The 25,769-nt window shown below is 42.3% G+C and overlaps 1 pseudogene across 1 annotated transcript; it reads right to left on the bottom strand.

Annotated features, from left to right (window-relative positions):
* Positions 1-15,383: 15,383 nt before the first annotated feature.
* Positions 15,384-24,953, bottom strand: LOC308150370 (interleukin-6 receptor subunit beta-like; annotated as a pseudogene). The gene is made up of 6 exons: positions 24,737-24,953; positions 22,248-22,388; positions 21,831-21,971; positions 20,333-20,429; positions 16,310-16,391; positions 15,384-16,057 (listed from the first exon to the last, which is right to left on the bottom strand). The product of its transcript is annotated as an interleukin-6 receptor subunit beta-like (transcript).
* Positions 24,954-25,769: the final 816 nt, after the last annotated feature.

Here is a 25,769-nt window from a genome sequence, read left to right as displayed (position 1 = left end):
CGGACCCCATTTCTCAACCTGGAATTGGAAAGCAAGATTGTCGTATACATTAAATATAGATAGACACAATTCAAGGCCTACTTGAGTGGCTAATTATTTTCTGCCGTAATGGAAAAACCTGAGACCACACATGCTCATTGGGCGCATTGTACTCACAGTATGAAACGTGATTAAGCAAAAAATGAATCCGTACGTGTTGTTTGGTGATCTCCCGCACGTCGTCCACATGGATGATCTTGCCGTCGTGGTTGATGGTGGAGACGGTGATGGACTCCTCACAGACCTCTGACGCCACGTATGTCTCCACCTTGAAGCCCAGGTCTTTCAGCACCAGGTAACCTGGGGTCACGTGTCATATGTTATATGATGAGCAGAATCAGAGCAGCAGAATCAGAACAGCAGGATATTGTGTTGGTGAGCTGCTGACCTGTGGCGATGCCATCGAACAGCGAGAGGACCCTGATTGGCCGACGCAGGTTGGCAGGGATGGATGGGTAAACACGGTGAGGCTCCTAGAGGGGGCAAAGGTCAAACACACTCCTTCACTTACTGGCCAATCATTCACCTCATAATGAACCATACTAACATGGCCACAACACCCCCCCCCCCCCCCCCCCCCCGTTGCCTGGTTCTACAAATCACGGCTCTTCATTTCGATAAGATTGTCCAACAAGCCCCCTACTTCTAGGCCACTCACAAACTCCATGGCGCTGTTGTTGATGGAGTCCTTGTCCGTGCGGTGTGTGTGTGTGTCGCGTCACTGGACACAAATCCCGACTTATCCACGTCTGTAACACAAAGAAATGAAAACAGTAATCACTGGAGCCCACAAATTAGTACTTCGAGGCCACGAATTAAGTAGCCTATTTTGAGGCAACAAATGACTAGCCTATTTCGTGGACACGAAATTTAAAAAATCCTCTGTAACCTCCGGGGCTCCGTAGTATTCTATTCATTAGCAAAGAATAATTTTCTCATTGATCAAGCTGGCTGGATATGGTATACATATCCAGCGTCTTTGAGCCTCGGAAAAGCGCTATATAAATGTAATGAATTATTAATTATTATTATTATTATACACCTCCAAGCCGTGTAAAACTGATAATTTGCCCTCCAAGTAGGGTGCCGTAGCGCTAGTGGAAACGCACGCAAACATAATCACAGCTGAGCATCACGACACAATAGCTTGCTTTTAGCTCTACTTTCGCAACAACAACAAAATCACAAGACGATGTTTTTAGGACTTAAGAAGAAAAAAAAACACAAGAAGGGAAGGAGCTGGTTTACATAAATAGAGGCTATGTACACTATCCACTATACTATACTGTACAGATGTTACAGTATGAACATGAAAGAAAATAAAGTTTGTGAATAGTGGAAACAGTAGCCTTTACTGTATTTCTCAAATCTCTGTGGAGTGGGCTATAATGGCCAACAATAACTGTTGAGCAAATTGTTAGAGAATTATTTAAGTATTTAAATATAAAATCAAAAGGCAGCCTGCTTCATTTCAAATTGCATAGAAAAGGTATTTAATTAGCACAACAGACCAGATGTCTGATAGTCAAACTCTCCTCAGAAAAGTCCAGACGCAGGGAAGACAGGGACAGGCATATTTATACACAGTCATGCCCTCAGGTAAAGTCCAAACCAATCACAGGCATTTCCTGTCTGCATCTGTGATGGGCTAGCTGTGATGTAAATTTAGAAGAGGTTAGGGGGGAATTGACCCCCACTTTCTCCTTGAGACAAAAAGGTGGAAGAGGGACACAAAGGCCATGGACTGGTCTGGTCTGGTGTTCGGAGCACTGGACCTAGGGAAAACAAAAGCCCTGAACTGCTCTAGATTGCTCAGTCTCTCTAGAGTCTAGATGTAGGTTTAAGAGAAAAGAGAGCAATTAGGTCTTTGTAATCATTTAAATGTGTCTATTGTCTGGCCACAGCCAAGTCTCAAGCAGAGGAACTGGTTTCATTGTATAGGATATAAAGGAAATCAGTTACTATAGACTGGGGTCGTTAGCGTGTTGATTTCACTCAGACAGTCTGACTGTCTATTGATTATACTTTATTGTCCCCGAGGGGAAATTTGTCTTGGGCATGGTACTTTCATGCTTCAAGTGCAACAGAGACGATACAACATACAGTAGACAAAGTAAACAACAGGACAGCAACAAACATTGAGTGACATTGGCAGCAGTTTCCACCTGGACATGGCATCATTTGGTATAAATATATATTGCACATAACCCTTCAAGTGGTGTTTTCGAATATTGCACATGGCCCTTCAAGTGGTGTCTAAGATAAAGTGCAGGTGCTGGTGATCATGTCCTAATCATCGTTTCTGCTTGAGCGAATTGATTAGTTTAATAGAGAATGGGACAAATGATAGTTTTAAGAGCTTATAATTACATCTTGGCATGCGAAGCCTTCTACCTAGGGGGAGAACTTCGTATTCTGTGGAGAGCGGATGTTGGGGGTCTGCGATTATCTTGTTAGCCTTGTCCAGGACAGCTTTGTCATATAGTTTATTTAGGATCACATAGTCTCTTTCACCTACAATTTTCATAGCTGTTTTGTGAATGCTGACTAGTCTGTTTTTTTGTTGTACAGTTAAGTTGCCAAACCACACAATTATTCCATATCTGATTACACTTTCAACAATGGACTGATAGAAAATTCTCATGATCTGCTTTCTCACCCCATAAAGTCTGAGTCGCCTCAGGTGATAAAGCCTCTGCTGTAGTTTGTTACATAAGCTGTCTAAGTGTGTATTCCAGCAGAGATGGTTGTCTAATTGAATACCTAAGTACTTATAAGAGGGCACCTGGATGATTGTTTGGTCTTTAACGACCACAGGCTCATGGTCAGTTACCTGCCTTGGGTCTAACACAACCTCCTGAGTTATTACATCATTGCATATTACAAGACAATGCAACAAAATGATTATTTAGCGTTGATTTCATCCATGCAACTATGTTGGTGTTTATTGTTTATTGACTCTACACTAGACTAGAACAGTGTTGGTGTTTCATTGTTATTCCATACATACAACTGTTTACTTTTTATTGACTGAAATTGTTAATCCCTGTTCAATGTGACTACCAGGGTCCACAAAAGTGATGCTCCTTAACCCTCCTTCTCTCTCTCATAGATTGACCAAACCAAAGATGAGATGACAAGGACATGAAAATGGACATTTGTGAAATGTTTGTTCTTGAAGAAGTTCCTGAAGCATGTAATGTCCATTGCACTTTAACTTTTTAAATGTTTAATGTTTTTAACATTTGTGATATTTGAATGTTCCTGACGAAGCTTGTAACATACCATGCGTTTCACGTTTTAAAACTTTTTAGTTCTGTGATATTCGAATGAATTGAAGAATATTTTTGACTTGACCACTTGAAAAGATTGTAATAAAAACTTTGTTCAGTTTTCTTTCGTCTGAACTGTATTGTGTACATTTCAAATAGCCTAAATTTCGTTGTTTGGTACCTGTACTATAGCAATGACAATAAAGACCATTCATTCATTCATAACAGAATACACAATTCAGTACTCAGTTCTGTTAACCAGTCCCCCTCTACAACGTCTTCAGAGCTGGCCCTGGACATGAATGAATGAATGAATGAATGGTCTTTATTGTCATTGCTACAGTACAGGTACCAAACAACGAAATTTAGGAGGGGTGGCTCCCCTGGTGTTAGGAAAGAAAAAAAAAACTTTTTTAAAAAGACACAAGAAGGGAAGGAGCTGGTTTACATAAATAAAGGCTATGTACACTATCCACTATACTATACTGTACAGATAGACGACTAGGGTTGTCATATTGCACAATAGTGTTATTGCACATTTATTTAAAGTGTCGCAGTTTGCAGGCTTGAAATGTACATATTTGTGCCTCAGCACTACACCTGATTTTTTCAGTCCAGCAGCTGCCATCAATCCATCAAACATGGGTGGAATAGGCGTCAATTACACTTTTTTTTGGGGTCCATTCAGCGGTAACCCGCCCCATCTGGCAACCCTGAGTGCGGCCAAGAGCCAGACAACCTTCGGTTTCAATTCCTAGTAACTCTGGGGCACTGCTAGGTTAGTCCTGCCCCCATGTAGCACAGGAGAAGAAAGGACAATCACAAAGACAAGAAGCAGAGCTGACAAAGGATTACATTACATCTCACATACGCAGACAGATACAAAGATTCAGGCGACATAAAGAGGTTCAAAGAAATAAGACCTGTATCAAAAGACTCCATAATCAAGGTATGATAACAAAATACATTAATATATGCATAACAGTAGTACAGCATGATTGTGAGTGTCTCTGTTCAGCTGCTGGATTGAAAAAATCAGGTGTAGTGCTGAGGCACAAATATGTACATTTCAAGCCTGCAAACTGCGACACTTTAAATGAATGTGCAATAACACTATGTGCAATATGACAACCCTAGTCATCTATCTGTACAGTATAGTATAGTGGATAGTGTACATAGCCTTTATTTATGTAAACCAGCTCCTTTCCCTTCTTGTTTTTTTAGTTTTTTTTTCTTTCCTAGCACCAGGGGAGCCACCCCTCCCAAATGTCGTTGTTTGGTACCTGTACTATAGCAATGACAATAAAGACCATTCATTCATTCATTCATTCATACTGTATCTCATCATTAGTAAACTACAGTAACCGTTGCAAGTAGTGTTTGTGAGTGATCTAATGTTTATGTTGCCTTGTGTGTTTGTACCTGTATATTTCACTGCCCGTCTCTCATCTCCCCATCAATGTCTTTCTGTCTCTTTCTCAGGTGTACCATGGTTCAAACACTAAACGCTATTGGGGAGCTGAAACAGTCTAAGTTTGGTCGTCCCTGGCCCAGACACGGTCTGAAGCTCCTCTATTGGTTCACTCGTGAATACATCAACGTTGACAACAACAATCAGATGTACATAGAGAACCATCCAAATAATGGAGACTTTGGCTTCCATTACTTCATGAATAGATTGGAGTGTGAAAACAATGTCTGTATCAAGTTGCTCCCTGAAAATGGCTACCGTTACTATGAAGTGGGTAACCTCCACCATGGAGCATCTTACAAACTCCCTGCATATGTCAGGAAGGACGACACTGGCAGCAAAATGGATGGCAGCAATATGGATCGTGTCATCATCAGCCTGCGCCAGAACCTGCAGGTGGAAAAGGTCTATGTGACCCAGCATGAGGATCTGAAGAGGTTTGATGAAGACCACACCTACCGCATCACCAGGGGTCTGCTCATGTACATCCGCAACCTATCGCTGGAGGGTAGTGGTGGTCTAGTGGATAGTGTGTTGGACTTCCGATCGGAAGGTTGTGAGTTCAAATCCCGCCTGAAACCACACCACTACTAGTGTGCCCTTGAGTAAGGCACTTAGCCCTCAGTTACTCCAGGGGGACTGTCCCTGTAATTCGTAATTGTAAGTCGCTTTGGATAAAAGCGTCTGCTAAATGGCAAAATTATTATAATTATTATGTCTGTCCATTTCACACAGAATGTAGACTAGTATAACTGTAGTGGCTGTAACTGTGCACATAGGATTGTTGAAAGTTAATCTCTGTCCTGTTTATGAACACTCTCTCCTGAGTTGAACACTCACTGGAGAACGGTTTCATAAACATTTATGGAATGCAGACTCCTATCGCTGTTGTGTCTATGTTGACACTATACAAGAGATGTGTTGTGTGCGAGTGGGCACTTCAGTCTACCTTCAGTAGGCTGGGTCCAACTCGAGTTGTGAAAGACCATTTTCTTTTAATAAATATTATACTTAGATTTAAAGTAAAGCTATCTTGAGTCTCATTTAAATCCACAACAGTTTATTTTATTTTTTTAATAAATGTTTTGCTTAGTGGTTCTCCTTTAAAGTAATAATTGGCTCCACATTGGTATAGTGGGGGCAGTAGGGAATGGAAATGAAGTGCAGCCAAGAGCATCCCATCAACTCCCTGAATATGTCAGGGAGGACTACACTGGTCGAATAGATGGCAGCAATATGGATCGTGTCATCATCAGCCTGCACCAGGACCTGTAGGTGGAAAAGGTCTATGTGACCCAGCATGAGGATCTGACAAGTTTTGAAGACCACACCTACCGCATCACCAGGGGTCTGCTCATGTATATCCGCAACCTATCGCTGGAGGACTTCCTGTATCAGGCAGGCTATGTCACCCAGAATCACCCAGAATCAGATATGGCTACAATACTGTCCGATTGCAGTCAAGTATCTACACTGCAAGTGTTTCAGGACGTGTGCCTGAACAGAGCAATAGCTTCTGGGATACATACTGTACCATACTGTAAACTTACTTACTAGGCTGTGGTCTAATTCACTACTCTCCTACCCATGACTACAGTCTTAAGTGCTGATGTCATAGATCATGGTATTGTATAATTGTAATTGGGGCTTTGTCTTTTTTTACAATGTAAATTGTCTTTCATGAAATAAAATGATGTGATGATATTGATGATATTGTATACAATATAATCATTCCAGCTTCAGAGTAGTCTCTCTCTCAGAAGGACTTCCTGACCGACCGCCCCCAGAGGGTGCGGGTGGGCCCCCACACCTCCACAGCCCTCAGACTCAGCACTGGGTCCCCCCAGGGCTGCGTGCTAAGCCCCATCCTCTACAACCTCTACACCTACGACTTCAGCCCCGTCCACCCCAGCAACTCCATCGTAAAGTTTGCAGACGACACCACCGTGGTGGGATGTATCTCGGGGGGGGACGAGGCGGCGTACAGGGATGAGGTAGAGCAACTGAGCAAGCTGTGCAAGGTTAACAACCTGCTGCTGAACAAGTCAAAGACCCAGGAAATCATCGTAGACTTCAGGTGGAAAAAGTCCGAGATCCAGCCCCTGCTCATCGACGGAGAGAGCGTGGAGAGAGTCTCATCCATCCGATTCCTGGGGACGCACATGCGGGATGACCTGACCTGGAAGGACAACACAAAAGGCACCATCAAGAGGGCACAACAGCGGCTATACACCCTGAGATGCCTCAGGAAGGAACACAGCAAGCAGGAGATACTGGTGACCTTTTACCGCGGCGCAGTGGAGAGCATCCTCACCTACGGCATCTGCAACTGGTTCTCCAGCTGCACAACAGCGGAGAGAAATGCGCTACAGAGAGTCGTGAGAACAGCACAGAAGATCACCGGCGCCCCCCTCCCCTCTCTGGAAGAGCTGTACAACACACGCTGTCTCAGGAAGGCCTCCAAGATCTCCAGGGACCCGACCCACCCTGGGTACGTACACTTTACCAGGCTGCCCTCGAAAAGGCGGTTCAGGACCCTGGCCGCTAAGACTAACAGACTGAAGAACAGCTTCTACCACAGGGCCGTCCAGGCCCTAAACACAGCAAAGACCTAAGTTCTGGGCCCTGGACAGTCTGGACGGATTGTATGGCAGCTGCTGGACTGAAAAAATCAGGTGTAGTGCTGAGGCACAAACATGTACATTTCAAGCCTGCAAACTGTGACACTTTAAATAACGTGAAACAATACTATTGTGCAATATGACAACCCTAGTCGTCTATCTGTACAGTATAGTACAGTGGATTGTGTACATAGCCTTTATTTATGTAAACCAGCTCCTTCCCTTCTTGTGATTTTTTTTTAAAAAGTTTTTTTTTTTTTTTCTTTTCCTAACACCAGGGGAGCCACCCCTCCTAAATTTCGTTGTTTGGTACCTGTACTGTAGCAATGACAATAAAGTCCATTCATTCATTCATTCATTCATTCATTCATTCTTGACAGACTCAAAGTGCACACGCTACACCCCAAAACAAAGCTTGTTCAATGGCTATTGAACAGCTGGGCGGGCTGTTGATGTTCACAGTTAATGACTGACTGGTTGTAGCACCAATCAGGTGTACAAGTGAGCACTTCACATTTGAAAATAAAAAACTAAAGAAGCTGTCCATATTTAGGGTGGATACACTGATTCTAGATCTGAAACCTAAGGGGAACTTCTACCAGGAATTGTTTTCAAGAAAACTCAGTGTGGCAACATCTGGCATGCTATACTGCGAAAGAGGTAGGCTATAGGTCCACTGATGATGTGTGAGAGAGTAAAGGTTCTTGATATCTATAATCTTTTATCCCAAGGTCTGAGATGAGATAACTTACAGTTTAGTGGTTGGAAATGACAATATTACTATATTACTGTAGCTGTTTGTACTGAGTGAGTACCTTAACAGTTATTGTTGGCCATTATAGCCTACTCCACAGAGATTTGAGAAATTCAATAAAGGTAAGAGAACTGTTTCCACTAATGTATTCACAAGCTTTATTTTCTTTCATGTTCATACTGTAACAGAATACACAATTCAGTACAACGTCTTCAGAGCTGGCCCTGGACAAATTACACTTTTTGATTGTTTTAAAATTGTTCTTTTGATCTCGCCTAGGGCCCCTAAAACCATAAAGCCTGCTCTGCAACTTCTTTGTTAGAACCTGAAAGGAAACCAACACAGGACCTTTAAGTTTCAAGTCAGATATGAGATGTACAACGGTCTTAAAGGGAGAAAGAGTTAAAATATAGAGGACAATATACAATACAGTACAAACAATAAGCAATGAACCCTTGTATTGTAAAGAAAGATGATTCACAGGGGTGCACATAACTTTTTGGGGCCAGTGCTCAGAGGAGCACCTAGGGATGCTGCTTGGTGCTCCCCAAGCTCGCGAGTCACGACCCGTCCCACAGGATGGATAAAAAAGGGATACATGGATATATTAGTAGCAAAACGACATTTATTCATAAATAAAGATGAATGACCAAATTATTGTGTGCAAAACAAAAGAAACAAATGCAAAATCAAATGACTGCTCTTTAAGAATGAAAGTCTGTCCGACTCCTTTAAACACAATGAAATCAACTGACATCTCTTTAAGCACTAACTGAATGTCTGTTCTTTAAACACACTGAAATAAACTGACATCTCTTTAAGCACTAACTGAATGTCTGTTCTTTAAACACACTGATATAAACGGACATCTCTTTAAGCACTGCTCTGTTTTGTAAACACTGAAATCAACTTTTCCAAAAAAAAAAAAAAAAAAAAACTGTTGGTGCGCAAGAGCGCCTTCATGCGGCTGATCTGCCGCGCAGCATGCATTTTGGCGACGCATGCGCAATGGCGCACCAGTTATGTGCACCCCTGATGATTCATATGGTCGTAAAGACTTCTAGTGTGGACAAGAGTTACCCATTAAATTGTTTATTTATCTAATCTTTATTTAACCAGGTGTCACAAGGAAGAAATGAACTTTTACAATAATGACGGAATGTGATTTTTCTCATTATCTACATCATGGCCATCAGATGATAGAAATGATACGAAGCTCCCCGAAAAACTGTGTTGACACAGACACATTACTGGTGTAATGCAGGTAGACCTATTAGGCAATTAATTGAAATTGCAGATTAGTTGCCGAAGTATAGGCTTTAGCCTTTCATTATGAAGTGTAGCCAAAATAATTTTTGGAGAGCTTCTCTTCATGAAATATTACATATTTTGTCATCAGATCAGTTTGTGGTAGCGCACCTCTTCTCTCTCCTGGTGCAGCACCCTGACAACTGTTAACGGAGCTATGATGGTATTCTCTTGTTTAGGTATTGGTGTTGTTTCAGCATAAGACCTGTCCTTCAATAATTCTCCACACCTCCCTTGCTCAAAATATATAATGTACAGTACTCAAGGGGTCATTGGCATTCGTCGTGATAGAAGAAGAAAGAAAGAAATAGATAATGGAGAAACAGTACAAGGGGGAAGTAGAAATCTTAGGAGACACAGTATAGGGGGAAGCAGGTGTCTCAGGGGACACAGTGCTGGGGGGTAGTAGATGTCTCAGGAGGAGCAGTTAAGGTGTAACCTGAAGAGATGGGTCTTCAGTCTGCGACGGAAGATGGGGAGTGACTCTGCAGTTCTGACAGCCGTGGGAAGCTCATTCCACCAGCGGGGAGCGAGTGTAGTGAAGAGACGTGACTGGGCAGCGTGACTGCTGCGTTGGCGTAGAGTTGGTGGGGCCAGTCGGCCAGCAGAGGTCACCACATTGTGTGTGTATGTGTGTGCATTTACGCATTCTCCCACCTTTCTTTACTGAGCATCCCTGTTGTTGGTTCCTCCCTCTCCTCTCCTCTGTGCTGCACACACAAGTGTCCCAACACAAGGTCAAGGGCAGGATACCCTATGATGTCATATGTCTCCCTCTCTTTCTCTCATCCACAGGAGGTCCACATAGCCGGTGACTGCCTCAAGAGCGCAACCCCCCCCCCCTTCCATCTGTCCCATGTGAGTGTGACGGGGTGTATCTTTACATGAATCACTGCTCAGCTGTATGGTTCACGTTCATTTATTCTGTTGAAAAATATGTACAGTGCATCAACTTCAACTTTATCAACGGAACGTGCAGGGTCATTGGTCTAATTTCGCATCAGTGTTTAGAGATGAACTGCACATAGGGGTAGTGGTGGTCTAGTGCAGAGGTTCCCAAACTTTTTTTAACCAAGGCACCCCTGAAGCTTTCCCCCTTCTCCAAGGCACCCCAACTCTACGAAGATTTTTAAAATGCCTCGGAGCTTAAACTAAAAACAATACACGATGAATTGGTTTGAAAATGTGTGTTTATATATAATACATAAGTATTGCCCCAATGAATTTTAACAAGATAATAAAAGTCATAAATGAACTGTAATGGATGGGCAAGAATGCATAGGTCAGTCAAACTATCGCTAAATTAAATAAAATTGTGGCCCTCAAGGATTGTACAATATGGGAGGAGACTCAGAGGGAATTCTTCACACAAATAAAATATCAAAGGCCTGTATAATCAATCAATGGAACAATGCTTTTTGGGGGGGCTTAAAATAATGCCTTAAAATGTAATTCTCATTTCAATGCTCATTCTGAGATTATTATTTCACATCTGAACCAAACGGGTAACTCACAACTATAATAATTTAACAATAATAATCATGACAGAATTGTAAAAATTGAGAGAAACAAAGCAAAGAAATATGTTGTGGGACACATGCGCCTGCTTTTGGGAGCAGAGTGTCTTTATGCGGGGAGAGATAGTGGACAGCGCGACACGCAGGTCCTGTTCCACTGACAGACGCGTGCGTGTCTTGTTCTTGACGAGAAGAAAAAGCCAGCTCGCACAAGTAGGAGGTTGGGAAGGGTAAAAGCACATTGATGGCGCTCTCTGAGAGAGATGGATATTCATGTCCCACAAGCAGCCAAAACCTATCCAAACCTAGCTCACCATGTTTGAGCTTCAGTGTGCGGTCCATAATGAGCTCTGCCAGTTCATCTGGAGCTTTGCTGCTCAAACTAGCGGCTGATGCTGATGAGAGGGGGTTGAACGGATCCCGGAGCCAGTCGAAGTCTTCGTTCATTGGAGGGAAATAGGACTCAAATCTCTCCTCCAGCATACGGAGGTGCGCAGCGATCAGATTCAAGAAAGACGCTGCCTTGTGTGCTGCGTCATTGGCCGTCAACGTAAACATTTCAATGTTTTTCTTGGCCACCCTGTCTTGCCACCGTCTCAATTTGGATCGGAATCCGTTCAGTTTGTCTGTCGCTGTCAGGATATTCTCAGCCTTCCCTTGCATTTTTATGTTGAGGTCATTAAGGTGGCTAAAAATATCTGCCAGATAAGCAAGCTTAATCCACCACGATTCATCTTCCAATTGTTCTTTGTATGGCAAGTCGTGCTCACTGACAAAAGTGATCAGTTTCATCTCGGAGCTCATAGACACGGGATAACACCTTGCCCCGCGACAGCCAGCGGACCTCTGTGTGTAATAAGAGCCCCTCATGCTCGGACCCCATCTCATTGCACAATGTGCTGAACACCCGTGACTTCAGCGGGCGTGATTTGACATAATTAACCATTTTCACCGCTTGGTCCAAGACTTCAGTGAGGAGTAGTTAGTTAGTAACTAGTAGGCCTAGTTAGTAAAGTAATATCTTTCAAATCTGAGAAATATATCTTTTATTTGCTTATGAACTCCATTGCACATGTAATAAACAAACGTTTATTAATGTATTATTATTATTATTTTATATTATACTTTTTTTTTTTTTTTTTTTTACGAGCAGATTTGGCGGCACCCACTTTGGGAACCTCTGGTCTAGTGGATAGTGAGTTGGACTTGTGATCGGAAGGTTGTAAGTTCAAATCCCGCCTGAAGCCACACCACTACTAGTGTGCCCTTGGGTAAGGCACTTAGCCCTCAGTTACTCCAGGGGGAATGTCCCTGTAATTCGTAATTGTAAGTCGCTTTGGATAAAAGCGTCTGCTAAATGGCAAAATTATTTATAATTATTACATACAGTAGTCACTCATACTACACAAATTATAACAATAATATGAAACAAAAATACAAAATGTGTAGACTACATAAATCCTCACTTGTGTGATCGTATAGTGGTATTTGAACAGTCAAACAATCAATTATATATATATTAACAATAACAATACAATGCATAGAAAAACAGCGCAACTGGAATACACGCATGCACACCACGTGCAACACATGGCTGCAACCTGACTGTTGGCTAGCTGCGAGCGTGGTGCAAACTCGTGAGGTGGAAAATCCAACCTCCTCATAGAATACAGTCTACTAAAAGAACAACAGACATACAATAACACAAAAATAATAATATTACCTGTCGAAAAATATGTACAGTGCATCAACTTCAACTTCATCAACGGAACGTGCAGGGTCATTCATTGGTCTAATTTCTAAAATGATATTACACACGAACAGTCACATTAGCGTCATCAATGCTAACAACAGAAAACTCATTTTACCAATGCTATGATATGTTCCAAACTAAAATACTAGAAATGGGGAAACTCAAAACAGCTATCTTAATCATCAAACATTCAAATAAAACATAGGTACATTAATAATCTCTTAAATTATATGCGATCTCAGACCCTGCAGAAAACATGACCTACCGCATCAGTGTTTAGAGATGAACTGAGCGAGATCACGTTACTATTGCACTGTACAGCTGTATTTACATTAAACCCCTAGAGGGCGCAGTTTAGCTCTATTTTAGCAATAATTTAACTGTTCTTTCTACTCCGTTACATGAGGACAACCCCACACTCCCATCTCTCCCCAGCAACCTTCCCCCCCACCTGCACCCCGATTACTCTCTCTCAAAGCCATTTCTCTTTCAAAGCATTTAATACTAACTCCTATTAGTTTTATTATTTCAAAGTTGTACACTGACTCTCTGTTTTCTTTTTGTTGTATCTTATGTATAAAACATATGTTATATTATCCTCACCTACGGCATCTGCAACTGGTTCTACAGCTGCACAACAGCGGAGAGAAACGCGCTACAGAGAGTCGTGAGAACAGCACAGAAGATCACCGGCGCCCCCCTCCCCTCTCTGGAAGAGCTGTACAACACACGCTGTCTCAGGAAGGCCTCCAAGATCTCCAGGGACCCGACCCACCCTGGGCACGTACACTTTATCAGGCTGCCCTCGAAAAGGAGGTACAGGACCCCGGCCGCTAAGACAAACAGACTGAAGAACTGCTTCTACCACAGGGCCGTCAAGGCCCTAAACACAGCAAAGGCCTAAGTTCTGGGCCCAGGACAGTCCGGACGGATTGTATGGCAGCTAGTGCTGAGGCACAAACATGTACATTTCAAGCCTGCAAACTGTGACACTTTAAATAACGTGAAAAAATACTTTTGTGCAATATGACAACCCTAGTTGACTATCTGTGCAGTATAGTACAGTGGATTGTGTACATAGCCTTTATTTATGTAAACCAGCTCCTTACCTTCTTGTGATTTTATTCTTTTTCTAAATGTGTTTTTTTTCCCTTTCCTAACACCAGGGGAGCCACCCCTCCTAAATTTCGTTGTTTGGTACCTGTACTGTAGCAATGACAAATAAAGTCAATTCCATTCAGGTGACATGCAGTGAAAGAGGAGTATTGTAGTATGTGTCTGTGTGTCCTGCTATAACAGGAAGTAGTGTTAATCATTATGGGCATCGTGATAGCTTCTCAGGACTAAAGCAATATTTACATTTCTATCAATGTAACATTCTTTGTCTTTGCTTCTCTGGGAGCACATCTGAAAGGTCCTGTTGAACTCTGGCCAAACACATATCAACAAAAAGTAACAAAATTAACAGAAATCTCTCTCTCTCTCCATATCAGTAACAATTATACATCCAGAGAGGTAATCTACAACACTTGCATGTAACAGTAATCTCTGAAAGTCTGACCTTCAATTGTAGCAACATTGAAGCCACAAGGAAATGTGTTTGTTACCTGATCAAATAAAAATTACAATGACAAAAGATGTAGATTGCATAGTATTTGAAATGAGCATTAAAAAATCATGACATTCATCTATGGTGACCCTACAGCAAAGTTCTTGACAACAATCAGGCATTATAGCAGTCTGATGTACATGGAGTCAAATGGTTATTCTCTCTCTCTCTCTCTCTCTCTCTCTCTCTCTCTCTCTCTCTCTCTCTCTCTCTCTCTCTCTCTCTCTCTCTCTCTATCTTATCCCTTGTGATAATTATAATCATTTAAAATATGCAGTGTGTGTGGGGTGTCCATACACGGCAGGCCCTGTTGTACAGTTTGTCATCATCACTCCTCTTTCTTCAAGTCCAGTGTCTTGTTATGATGCTTCACCAAACAGTGTAACTTCAAAGTGACCCTTGACCCTCAGGCTATAGAAGTGACCCCTGGTCAGGCTGTAGAGATTAGCCCACTTCTGGACTGTGCATGATACAAAGTCAAGTTTGCTCACTCAAAGCAGAGCAGCACCGATGATGCTTAGTCAGTGAAATTAAATGGTAGTGGTCAGGCCTGTCAGAGTAATGTGGAAAATAGGACACAAGAGGGTGCTATACCATGAAATTTACCATCCTGGCAACATCAGGGGAAACACTTGGTTGCTGTGCAACATGACTATATCTGTTAATTACATTCATATATGTATAATATACTTATTGTACAATTGTAATAGTATGAAAAATGGTCAGCTTGAAGCTATGTGATAAACTACATTACAAGTCATGACTTCTGTGATTCTATTAGCTTTTTAGGACATTACAACAATAAAAGCCTCAAGACAAAGGCTAAGTCTACAAACCTAAACAGTCAGTTTGTGAAGCATGTTACGATGGACACACAGTGTATGAGTTCATGATTGGCAATAAAAAAAGTGCAAAACCTGATAGACTCACAGACATCCTTCTAAAAACACTTGGACTTGCTGACTTTTAAAGCTTTGAAATGAACAAAAGGCACGGAGGAATTACACTATTGCAAACAAAAGTCAACGTCCTCTGACCCTCATTGTGGCCTGTAGCCACTCAGCTGAGGCATATAGCTAGGTGCGGGTCCTGCTGACGACGGCTGCCAATCAGGGGTTTCCTCTTCATCTGTGGGCGTGGTCTGCTGAGACCCCTCCTCCAATGGGCTGAACCTGAGCGACGAGGCCCCGCCCTGCTCCTCCATCTCTAGCTGGTTGAACTCCGCAGGCGGACGGCTGTCCTCGTTACCCGCCGGCGAGCGTCTGAAGTATGGGTTCCTGGGGTAGCGGGACTCCTGCCCCTCCTGGAGGTGGTGCTGGTGGTGGAGGTCAGGGTGCTCCTCTGAGTCCAGCAGGGGCTGTGTGGACTCAGAGCGGGCGAAGACGTGCTGGGCCTGGGCCTGGGTCTGGGTCTGGGGGGGGGAGGGACCCCGGGGTCTGGGTCTTGTAGCCAGTGGAGGCGGCCACCACAGAGGAGTATTGGACGGTGCTGGCCGTGGTCTGGCCCGAGTCTCCGCCCTCGTCGCTGTCAGAGACGCTCTGGCGAGGACATACAGGAGGAGCCTCCGATGCCGCTACTGTGCTCTTCCGACAGGTACTTGTCCTTCTTCAGGGGCAGGCACGTCTTGTCCTCCTCGTACAGGGACTTCCTGTCAAACACATCCACTTCCACCACGCTCACATCTGCCAGGATGCTCTCCTTGGGGCTGTCCGCCTGGCAGGGGAGAGGGGGGAGAGAGAGAGAGAAGAGGGTTGATGGGATTAAATAATATACAGTATAATAATAATAATAATAATAATAATAATAATAATAATAATAATATAGAGATATAGATAGGTGAAGTGGATGCACATCTGAATCTAGGACAGGTGTTTTGTCTGTGGGACATAAATCATCTAAGTTCCTAAGTTTATAAGTTCCTAAGTTTATTTCTTCCCACGGCAGCACAGAGGCACTGGGACCTACTTTGGAGGGGAAGTCAGGTGACCAGGTGGCGATGGTGCTGTTGGAGGGGTCTGGGACAACCGGCCAGAAGATCTTCTTGATCCTAAACAAAACAAGGCATGGTTAGAGAACGTCTTTTAGCAGGTGAAAAATAGACTATAGGTTTTAGTCTGTTGCTTTGTGTTTGGTTTGGCATGCAGGATGAGAACGTTTGGAACTATTCTGTTGATTCCACTGAAGCCTTCATGCTAGATTCAGTGAAATGAAGTGTTTGTGTTTGAAATAATTCCTTTTCAAAGAGCTAACACAGCTATTTTTGTAAGTGCTTTGTTCAGACAGCTAATCTACTGTATGATATCAAGCAAAGTCAAATTCCTCAGCAATGACATACAGTATGTCATTAACATAAGCCATACTTTCTCTGTGGCTGTGTGTTATTTACCCCCAGCCAACTCCACTAGGCAGGTAGATGCAGCAGACTTTTATGAAAATATCCTCACAAATGTCTATAGTTTTCAGAAACTTGGCCCTTTTCTTATAATGGGAGACTTCAACAGCCGTTGTGCAGATTCTCAGGACTATATTGAGGGTGTGGACTTGGTGGAAGAACGGAATGTAGTGGACTTCTCATCTAACTCCTATGGTGAATTACTTACACAATTTCTGATCAGTGCAAATTGCTGTATTCTAAACGGGAGAAACTATTGTAAGAATGACTTCACCTGTGTGTCAACTAAGGGGCTGTCAGTTGATTATTTAATCGTCCCTCATGAAAATCTGCATTGGTTTAGTGACTTCACTGTAACTAGGAGCAGGGACCTTTTCACTCAAGCGGGGTGTGTCTCAATTATGGACACGACTAGATTATGGACCACTCCTGCCTTACCTGCACCATGGCCCTACCAGCAGTACCTTCCCTACCTCAATCTTCCAAACAGAGGAACGAGGACAGGGTCTCTTTCACTGCCTTTGATTTGTCCACTATCCCCGACCACTTCCTGTCTAGTGACAGCTGCCAAGATGCACTGAGGGGCTGTATAGCCCAGTTAGAGGCCTCAGCAGCCAACCAGTTTACTGTGGACTCGGTGTATGCTCAGTTTTGTGACATTGTAAAACATGAGATGCGAGAACAGATACCCCACAAGGACATTATTATCCAACCGGGTCGCACAAACAAAAAGAGGAAAACAAAAAAAGCCTGGTGGACAGATGAGCAATCCTCATTATGGAACTCCTTGAGCGTGGCAGAGAAGGAGTGGACATCCTGCCCCCCCGGACCAACAAGAGCCAGGGCTAGAGCTGTGATGAAGGACAGACAGAGACAGTTTGACTGCTCAGTCCAAGCTGCAAAGAGACGCCACTGGAGACTGCAACAGGAGAATATCCAGGAGCTAGAAAGCAACGACCCGAAGACCTTCTGGAGCCAAGTTAACCAGCTTGGTGTAGGCAGCGAGCGGCACCCCAACATCCCCTGGGAGGTCTTGGGGCCGGATGGCTCCCCACAGACTGATAAAGAATCTGTCCTAGAGTCGTGGAGGAGCGAGTTTGCCAGCTTGTTCCAGGCGAACAGCATAGTGGCCCCACTCTCGCCAGAGTCACAGAGCACCCCCACTTTAACCTGGATACATCCCTGAACCAGCCAATCAGTGAGCATGAGATTGTCAAAGTCCTGCAAGCAGCCAAGAAACGCAAAGCATATGGTTTTGATGGGCTACCTACTGATGTTCTGAAAAATGGTAATGCACTTAACTTATTGCATAGGCTTTTTAATAATTGTTTTCTTAATGGCACAATCCCAGAACTATGGAAATATGGCATCATCAACCCTATCTATAAAGGCGGGGGAAAAGATAAAAGAATACCTGCAAACTATCGAGGGATTACTTTGACCTCTGCTGTATATAAACTGTTCTGCTGTGTGTTACATAACAGGGTCTCTGAGTGGGTGGAGTCCAACGGCATCATAACAGATGAACAAAATGGGTTTAGAAAGAAAAGGAGTTGTATAGACCATATTGCCACTTTAACTGCTATTATAGACTCAAGGAAAAAGCTTAGAAAATCTACATTCTGCTCTTTTATCGATTTTTCCAAAGCCTTTGATCATATTAACCGTAGCATGCTATGGGAGAAGTTGTCAGCTGTAGGCCTACATGGCAACATCCTTAACTGTCTTACTGCTCTGTATGAAAATGTGAAATGCTGTGTCCGTGTAAATGGTAGCCTTACAGATTGGTTCCCAGTCGACATCGGCGTAAAACAGGGCTGCATTTTGTCACCTGTTCTGTTCTCCATATATATAAATGACTTAAGTATAGCAATCAAGGCCTTGGGAAAAGGTGTCCCTATAGGAAATGAAAAGATCTCTATACTTTTATATGCAGATGGTATTACCCTGATATCTGAGACAGAAGAGGAACTACAGGAGATGCTGACACTGGTCCATAGTTGGTGCCAGGAGTGGAAACTAAATATAAATGTTGATAAAACCAAAGTAGTGCATTTCAGAAATCCAGCAAAGCCCCCTGTCCAGTTTTAGCTTCTCATGTGGGCTAGAGGTAGACTAGAGGTAGACCACTAGAGGTAGTAGACCCACTAGAGGTAGTCAGAGAATACAAATATCTGGGTCTATACTTAACAGAGTTCCTAGACTATAGTGTAACTGCTAAACATCTAGCCTTGCATGCAAATAGAGCACTAGGTGCAATTATAGCCAAAAGCAAAATATTGGGTGGTTTCCCCTTCAAATGTTTCACCAAATTGTTTGAATCTTTGGCTCTGCCCATCCTGACCTATGCAGCTGCTGTCTGGGGTTACAAAAGTCACTCTTGTATTAATGCTGTTTTTAATAGGGCATGTCGTTTTTATTTGGGTGTGGGTAAATACACACCGAATGCTGCCATACAAGGTGATTTGGGGTGGAAAACCATGTGGCAACACCAGTGGTCATGCATTTTCAAGAACTGGAAGAGACTGTGTAGTATGCCTGATAACAGGCTATGTAAGCGTGTGTTCCTGTGGGCTAACCAGATGAGAAATGTGAAAAACTATGCTCATACGGTGCGAACATTTTTTAGCTCTCTACATCTATCCCACCTCGCCAGCACTGATCTAATCCTATCAAGAAATGATCTACGGAGTCTTGATGTAGCAGTTGCAGAGGCAGACAAGGAGAAATGGCTCCGGCAGATTAACAGGCCAGAGGGAAACAAACTGCGTACTTACTGTTCTTTTAAAAAAAATAAAAGAATCAGAACCCTATGTTCAATGCATTATGCCCAGGCAGCATAGAAGTGCCCTTGCCAAGTTTAGGTGTGGAGTCGCTCCCTTAGCCCTGGAAACCGGCAGATACACTAACACCCCAGTGGAGAGTCGTTTCTGCACACTGTGCAACAGTGGTTCGATTGAATCCGAAGCCCACGTCCTATTACACTGTGAACTTAATAACGACGTCAGCGCTGATCTTTTTATCTTTTTATCAAAACACTACGAGAATTTTAATGATTTTAATGACCATAATAAACTGTGTAAAATTTTAGCTGGTGAACACTGCACTAATGAATGTGCCAAGGCCTGCCACCTCATCCTACAAAGAAGAGTAGCCTTCATGAGCATCGCACAATAAACTGCCCCCCCCCTTTTCTTTACATATTTCATTGCCTTTACTGTATACTGTATTTTATTGTAATGCCAATGCCAATTTGCTGTGTAATAGTTCAAGTGAAATAGTACTCGAATGTACGTTTTTTAATTTGTATTGCTATGATTTGTATTGTGTCTCACAACTCCATGTGAGTGGTCCTCAACTTTTTAATGCACCTTTTGTTGCTGTTCTTTATACCATACCTGTTTGTTGAGGAGTGACACATAAATAAAGATATATCTATCTATCTATCTATGTGCTGTCTTCACAGAGAGAAGCCAGAACTGCTGCAGTAACTTTCCAGGAGTCATAAATATAATATATAATATAATAATCCATAGTGATGAATGTTGTTCCAGGCTGTCACAGTGTAGGAGAGACAGGATAGAGGAGTAACTCACGACTCATTCTTGCACATGCAGAACAGCATGGTCATCAACACCACGAACAGGAAGGCGAAACACGCTCCCACCACGATGCCCTCTATCTGGCCCGGAGCTGATGGACAACGCGCACGCGCACACGCACACGCACAAGCACACGCACACACACAACAAATAGAGAACATTTAAATGAGATCTAGAACATCAAGATGAGATACAACATTAAGATGACATCTACAACATTATTGTTGATTCACTTGACTAACGAATAGAACCACAGAGGATTGATTGATTGAAAACTTTATTAGAATGTTTGCAGAAGTAGGTACATGAAAGTACATATTACATACAAGGTCAAACTAAGAGGATAAAAACCCAAGAAAGCCATTGGCTTATTTCAATTGGGGTCCTTGATTTTCAATTCATCGTTACATGTAAGACAGACATAAGAAAAGAACTAGTACTATCTACATGATAATACAGACAAATAACTATTACTATCTAAGATAAACGTACATCCATCATGGGAAGAACAATACAACAAAACATAAGGTATGTACAGCGGGTAGGACAGGTGGGGACATACACCACAGGTGGGGGCGGGGGACAAAACACAAAGTATGTACAGTGAAAAAGAACGGATGGCAGCCCAGGGGAAGTTATAGAGGGACAGAAGTTTAACAGAGTGCAAAATGTTGCTTTTGTAGTAGGGCTGGGTTCAAAAAATCGATTTCCCGATTCTGAATCGATCTTCATTAAAATGAGCGATTATCGATTAATAAATCCCGAGATCGATTTTTTTTTTTTTTTTTTTTTTTATTATTCTTTTTTTTCTTGCAGCTTCAACCCGCAACGAGATCTCGTGGCCAGATCTCGCGCTACAAGAATTTATCATATCTCACGCAACGTGAGGTCTCAACACTAAAATCTAAAAACATGGCGATGGCAGGGACACTCAAGTCACCACCAGGCTTAAAGTCAGATGTCTGGGTGCATTTTGGATTTAAAAAATGTGACGTTAGAGATGAGCTGGACAAAAGCGAAGTCATATGTAAATAAAAAGTACATTCATGTAACTGCTTTGGAGTCAATTCATTGATATGTTTAACAATGCTACATGTTATAGGGTTCCTTGAACCATTTATAGCATTAGTTCGGAGAATCTCTTTCATATTCAAGCAAAAAAGGTATATTGTAACTAGATCGAATCGGAATCGAATCGAATCGAATCGAATCGTGAATCGAATCGAATTGGGAGCTGTGAATCGGAATCGAATCGTTTTGGGAAATCAGTGGCGATACCCAGCCCTATTTTGTAGTATGAAATATTCTTGTGCTCAGGCAGATTTTGTGAAAATATTGCTGATGGAGTCCATTCACATGGTGCAATTTTGGAAATACATGACAGACAGAATACAGAAAACCATGTGGGTGTACCTCAGTCCATGTAACATGTTTGTGTTGGTTGTGTGTGTGCTTGGTTTTAGAACAGTACTGTGCTCCTGGTAACGCTCACCGTAGGTGTGGGTAACGAAGGAGAAGTTGGTGCTGTTGGTGTGTCCCACCACAGTAGAGGCCATGACCCGCACCACGTAGTTACTGCTGCTGGACAGGTGCCTGAGCGTGTAGGAGTCGGTGTCAGGAGGCACGCTGTCGGCTGCAAAACAACACAGTCACAGAGGTGAACACAACACACACACTCGTACACGCCGCCCTCGACACTCCCATTACAGCAGGACTGCACATGGAGAACGAGATGACAGTAAATTGGGTCAAGACACAGAATCATTTTAATATAACATTTTTATTTAATTAATGTGTGTGTGTGTGTGTGTGTGTGTGTGTGTGTGTGTGTGTGTGTGTGTGTGTGTGTGTGTGTGTGTGTGCGTGCGTGTCCGTCGCGTCTGTTTGAGTGTGTGTGTACAGTACGTACAGAGTTCGTGGCCCCCTGTGGTGTAGTAGATGGTGTAGTTGGTGATGAAGCCTCGTTGTCTGTCCAGAGGGATCTCCATCCACTCCAGCTCTGCATCGTTCTTCCCTGGCCTCAGCTTCACTGACGGACCCTCCAAAGGAACTACAGCAGCGGAGCAGAGGACAGAGAAACTGCGATGAGTTCAACTACGTTACTAAGTGCTGCTCACTCCTGGTCCTGGGGAGCTGCAGTACTGCAGGCTTTTGTCCCAGCACAGCAGGGAGACACCTGATTTACCAAATCAAGGTTTTGATAATATAGTAGGCTACATACCAGGGTTTTTCCTGGGTCAGAATGAGGCCTTGGTGGTTGATCTTGTGCGCGCGTAGCGCGGCCATTTTTTTTTTGGAGGGACCCCCAAAAATTGTTGTATTGTAAATTGCAATTGGGTCATTGACGGATAAGACTTTTGAACAGGCCAATTTTTAAATACTAAAAATAAGGATATATTTGGCCATTGTTCAAACATTTGGAATGTAGTGTACATATACATTTATGCAAAAACTAAAAATTAAGAGATTTTAGTGTTTTTAAAGTTGAATTAATAGGACACAGCCTTAAAAAAAGTCATTTGGGGCGACCGTAATTTATCTAAAAATTAATATATTTCCTCAACATTACTAATATTTTAACAAGTATCAGTAATTAAATAAACAGTTTAAGAAAGACAGGCTTGTGTGCCCTTTCATTTTTTGTGAACCACGATTTGACAAGTTTATTCTATAATGGCAGTGTCTCCCTTGTAATGCAGTTACAATACCAATTTTCGCTCTAAAACCCATAAAACTGATTTAAAATGTGTACAGATAATATCCACTTAAGCATGGTATACAGTTGATTAATATTTGAGCCAAAACTGATGGATATTCTATTTTGAATTTAGTACAGTTATTGCCAATCGTTGGTTAATGATGAGAAAACTGCAGGCAGTTAAAAGTCTATTTGAAATGTACACAATACAGTTCAGACGAAAGAAAACTGAACAACGTTTTTATTACAATCTTTTCAAGTGGTCAAGTCAAAAATATTCTTCAATTCATTCGAATATCACAGAACTAAAACGTTTTAAAACGTGAAACGCATGGTATGTTACAAGCTTCGTCAGGAACATTCAAATATCACAAATGTTAAAAACATTAAACATTTAAAAAGTTAAAGTGCAATGGACATTACATGCTTCAGGAACTTCTTCAAGAACAAACATTTCACAAATGTCCATTTTCATGTCCTTGTCATCTCATCTTTGGTTTTGTCAATCTATGAGAGAGAGAAGGAGGGTTAAGGAGCATCACTTTTGTGGACCCTGGTAGTCACATTGAACAGGGATTAACAATTTCAGTCAATAAAAAGTAAACAGTTGTATTTATGGAATAACAATGAAACACCAACACTGTTCTAGTCTAGTGTAGAGTCAATAAACAATAAACACCAACATAGTTGCATGGATGAAATCAACGCAAAATAATCATTTTGTTGCATTGTCTTGTAATATGTAATGATGTAATAACTCAGGAGGTTGTGTTAGACCCAAGGCAGGTAACTGACCATGAGCCTGTGGTCGTTAAAGACCAAACAATCATCCAGGTGCCCTCTTATAAGTACTTAGGTATTCAATTAGACAACCATCTCTGCTGGAATACACACTTAGACAGCTTATGTAACAAACTACAGCAGAGGCTTTATCACCTGAGGCGACTCAGACTTTATGGGGTGAGAAAGCAGATCATGAGAATTTTCTATCAGTCCATTGTTGAAAGTGTAATCAGATATGGAATAATTGTGTGGTTTGGCAACTTAACTGTACAACAAAAAAACAGACTACCGGTAGTCAGCATTCACAAAACAACTATGAAAATTGTAGGTGAAAGAGACTATGTTATCCTAAATAAACTATATGAAAAAGCTGTCCTGGACAAGGCTAACAAGATAATCGCAGACCCCCAACATCCGCTCTCCACAGAATACGAAGTTCTCCCCCTAGGTAGAAGGCTTCGCATGCCAAGATGTAATTATAAGCTCTTAAAACTATCATTTGTCCCATTCTCTATTAAACTAATCAATTCGCTCAAGCAGAAACGATGATTAGGACATGATCACCAGCACCTGCACTTTATCTTAGACACCACTTGAAGGGCCATGTGCAATATTCGAAAACACCACTTGAAGGGTTATGTGCAATATATATTTATACCAAATGATGCCATGTCCAGGTGGAAACTGCTGCCAATGTCACTCAATGTTTGTTGCTGTCCTGTTGTTTACTTTGTCTACTGTATGTTGTATGTATCGTCTCTGTTGCACTTGAAGCATGAAAGTACCATGCCCAAGACAAATTTCCCCTCGGGGACAATAAAGTATAATCAATCAATCAATCAATAAAGTGAATTTAAAAAAATAAAAAATAAACATACTGTCTACATCCTGGTCCTCAAGTTGAGTTCTCACCTCACAGTAGATGCAGAACCTCTGGGGGTTCTGATTGGCCTCCACCAGGTCAGCAATGCAGGAGAATCGGGGGTCTGCATCTCCGCTGTTGAGCTCTCCCGGGTCCTGGGTCAGAAGCTTCCAGAACAGACCCAGAACCAGGGAGAAGTGGACCACAGACGCATGCACCAGAGCATTAGCCGGCCACACACGTGAGGGGTTAAGGATCATAAATGATATCATCATCAGGTTTTGATCTAAACATGTATTCTAGACACTGTACGTAGCACCAGACACAAACACAGGGGTGGAACAGCTCAGCAGCTCATGGGTGTGGGACTTTTCTCACCTGAACAAATCCATCTGATCTAAAGTGTAAACAGACTGTGTTATATAAATGTGTTGACTATGTCAAGGATATTAGGCATTATTTTGCAGAAACACATGGGAAATACATCATGCACGCATGCACGTGCGCGCACACACACACACACACTCGCTCACACACACACAGGCAAACACGCAAACAGACACACACACATACACACACACACACACACACACACTCAGGCAAACACGCAAACAGATATACACACACACACACACACACAATATCAATCATGTTTATTAAAGTCAAACTCATCACAGGCTGTAACTAATCTCTTCAGCACAGACAGTAAGAATGTTTACCATTTGACTCTACGGGTTTGTGGTGTTTTGGCTCCCTCATGTACCGATTCAGTAGTTTGGTGAGCTGCTGATGTCTGTAGAAATAGTCAAAGAAAAACACAAGCGAACATAATTAATCTCTGGCATGAATTACTGTATAACAGTGGTTCTCAACCGGTCTGGCTTTCGGACCCATATTTTCATGGTCATTAAGTTGTGACCAACTTTTATAGAATTTAAACCAAGTTAATTTATTTCTCAAACTGGGCTAGTAAAGACTTACACAATGTCATCATGACCTTTTTTAAACATAAAATAAACAAATAGAGCACATTACTCTAGCAATAGCAAACTGATCCTGATTAATAAACTGAGGAGTATGAACATCAC

The sequence above is a fragment of the Nansenia antarctica genome (assembly GCF_963989245.1).
Source record: "Nansenia antarctica genome assembly, chromosome: 2".
Classification (NCBI taxonomy): domain Eukaryota; kingdom Metazoa; phylum Chordata; class Actinopteri; order Argentiniformes; family Microstomatidae; genus Nansenia; species Nansenia antarctica.
The sequence above is the reverse complement of the archived record's forward strand: the minus strand, read 5'-3'. Positions and strand labels throughout refer to the sequence as shown.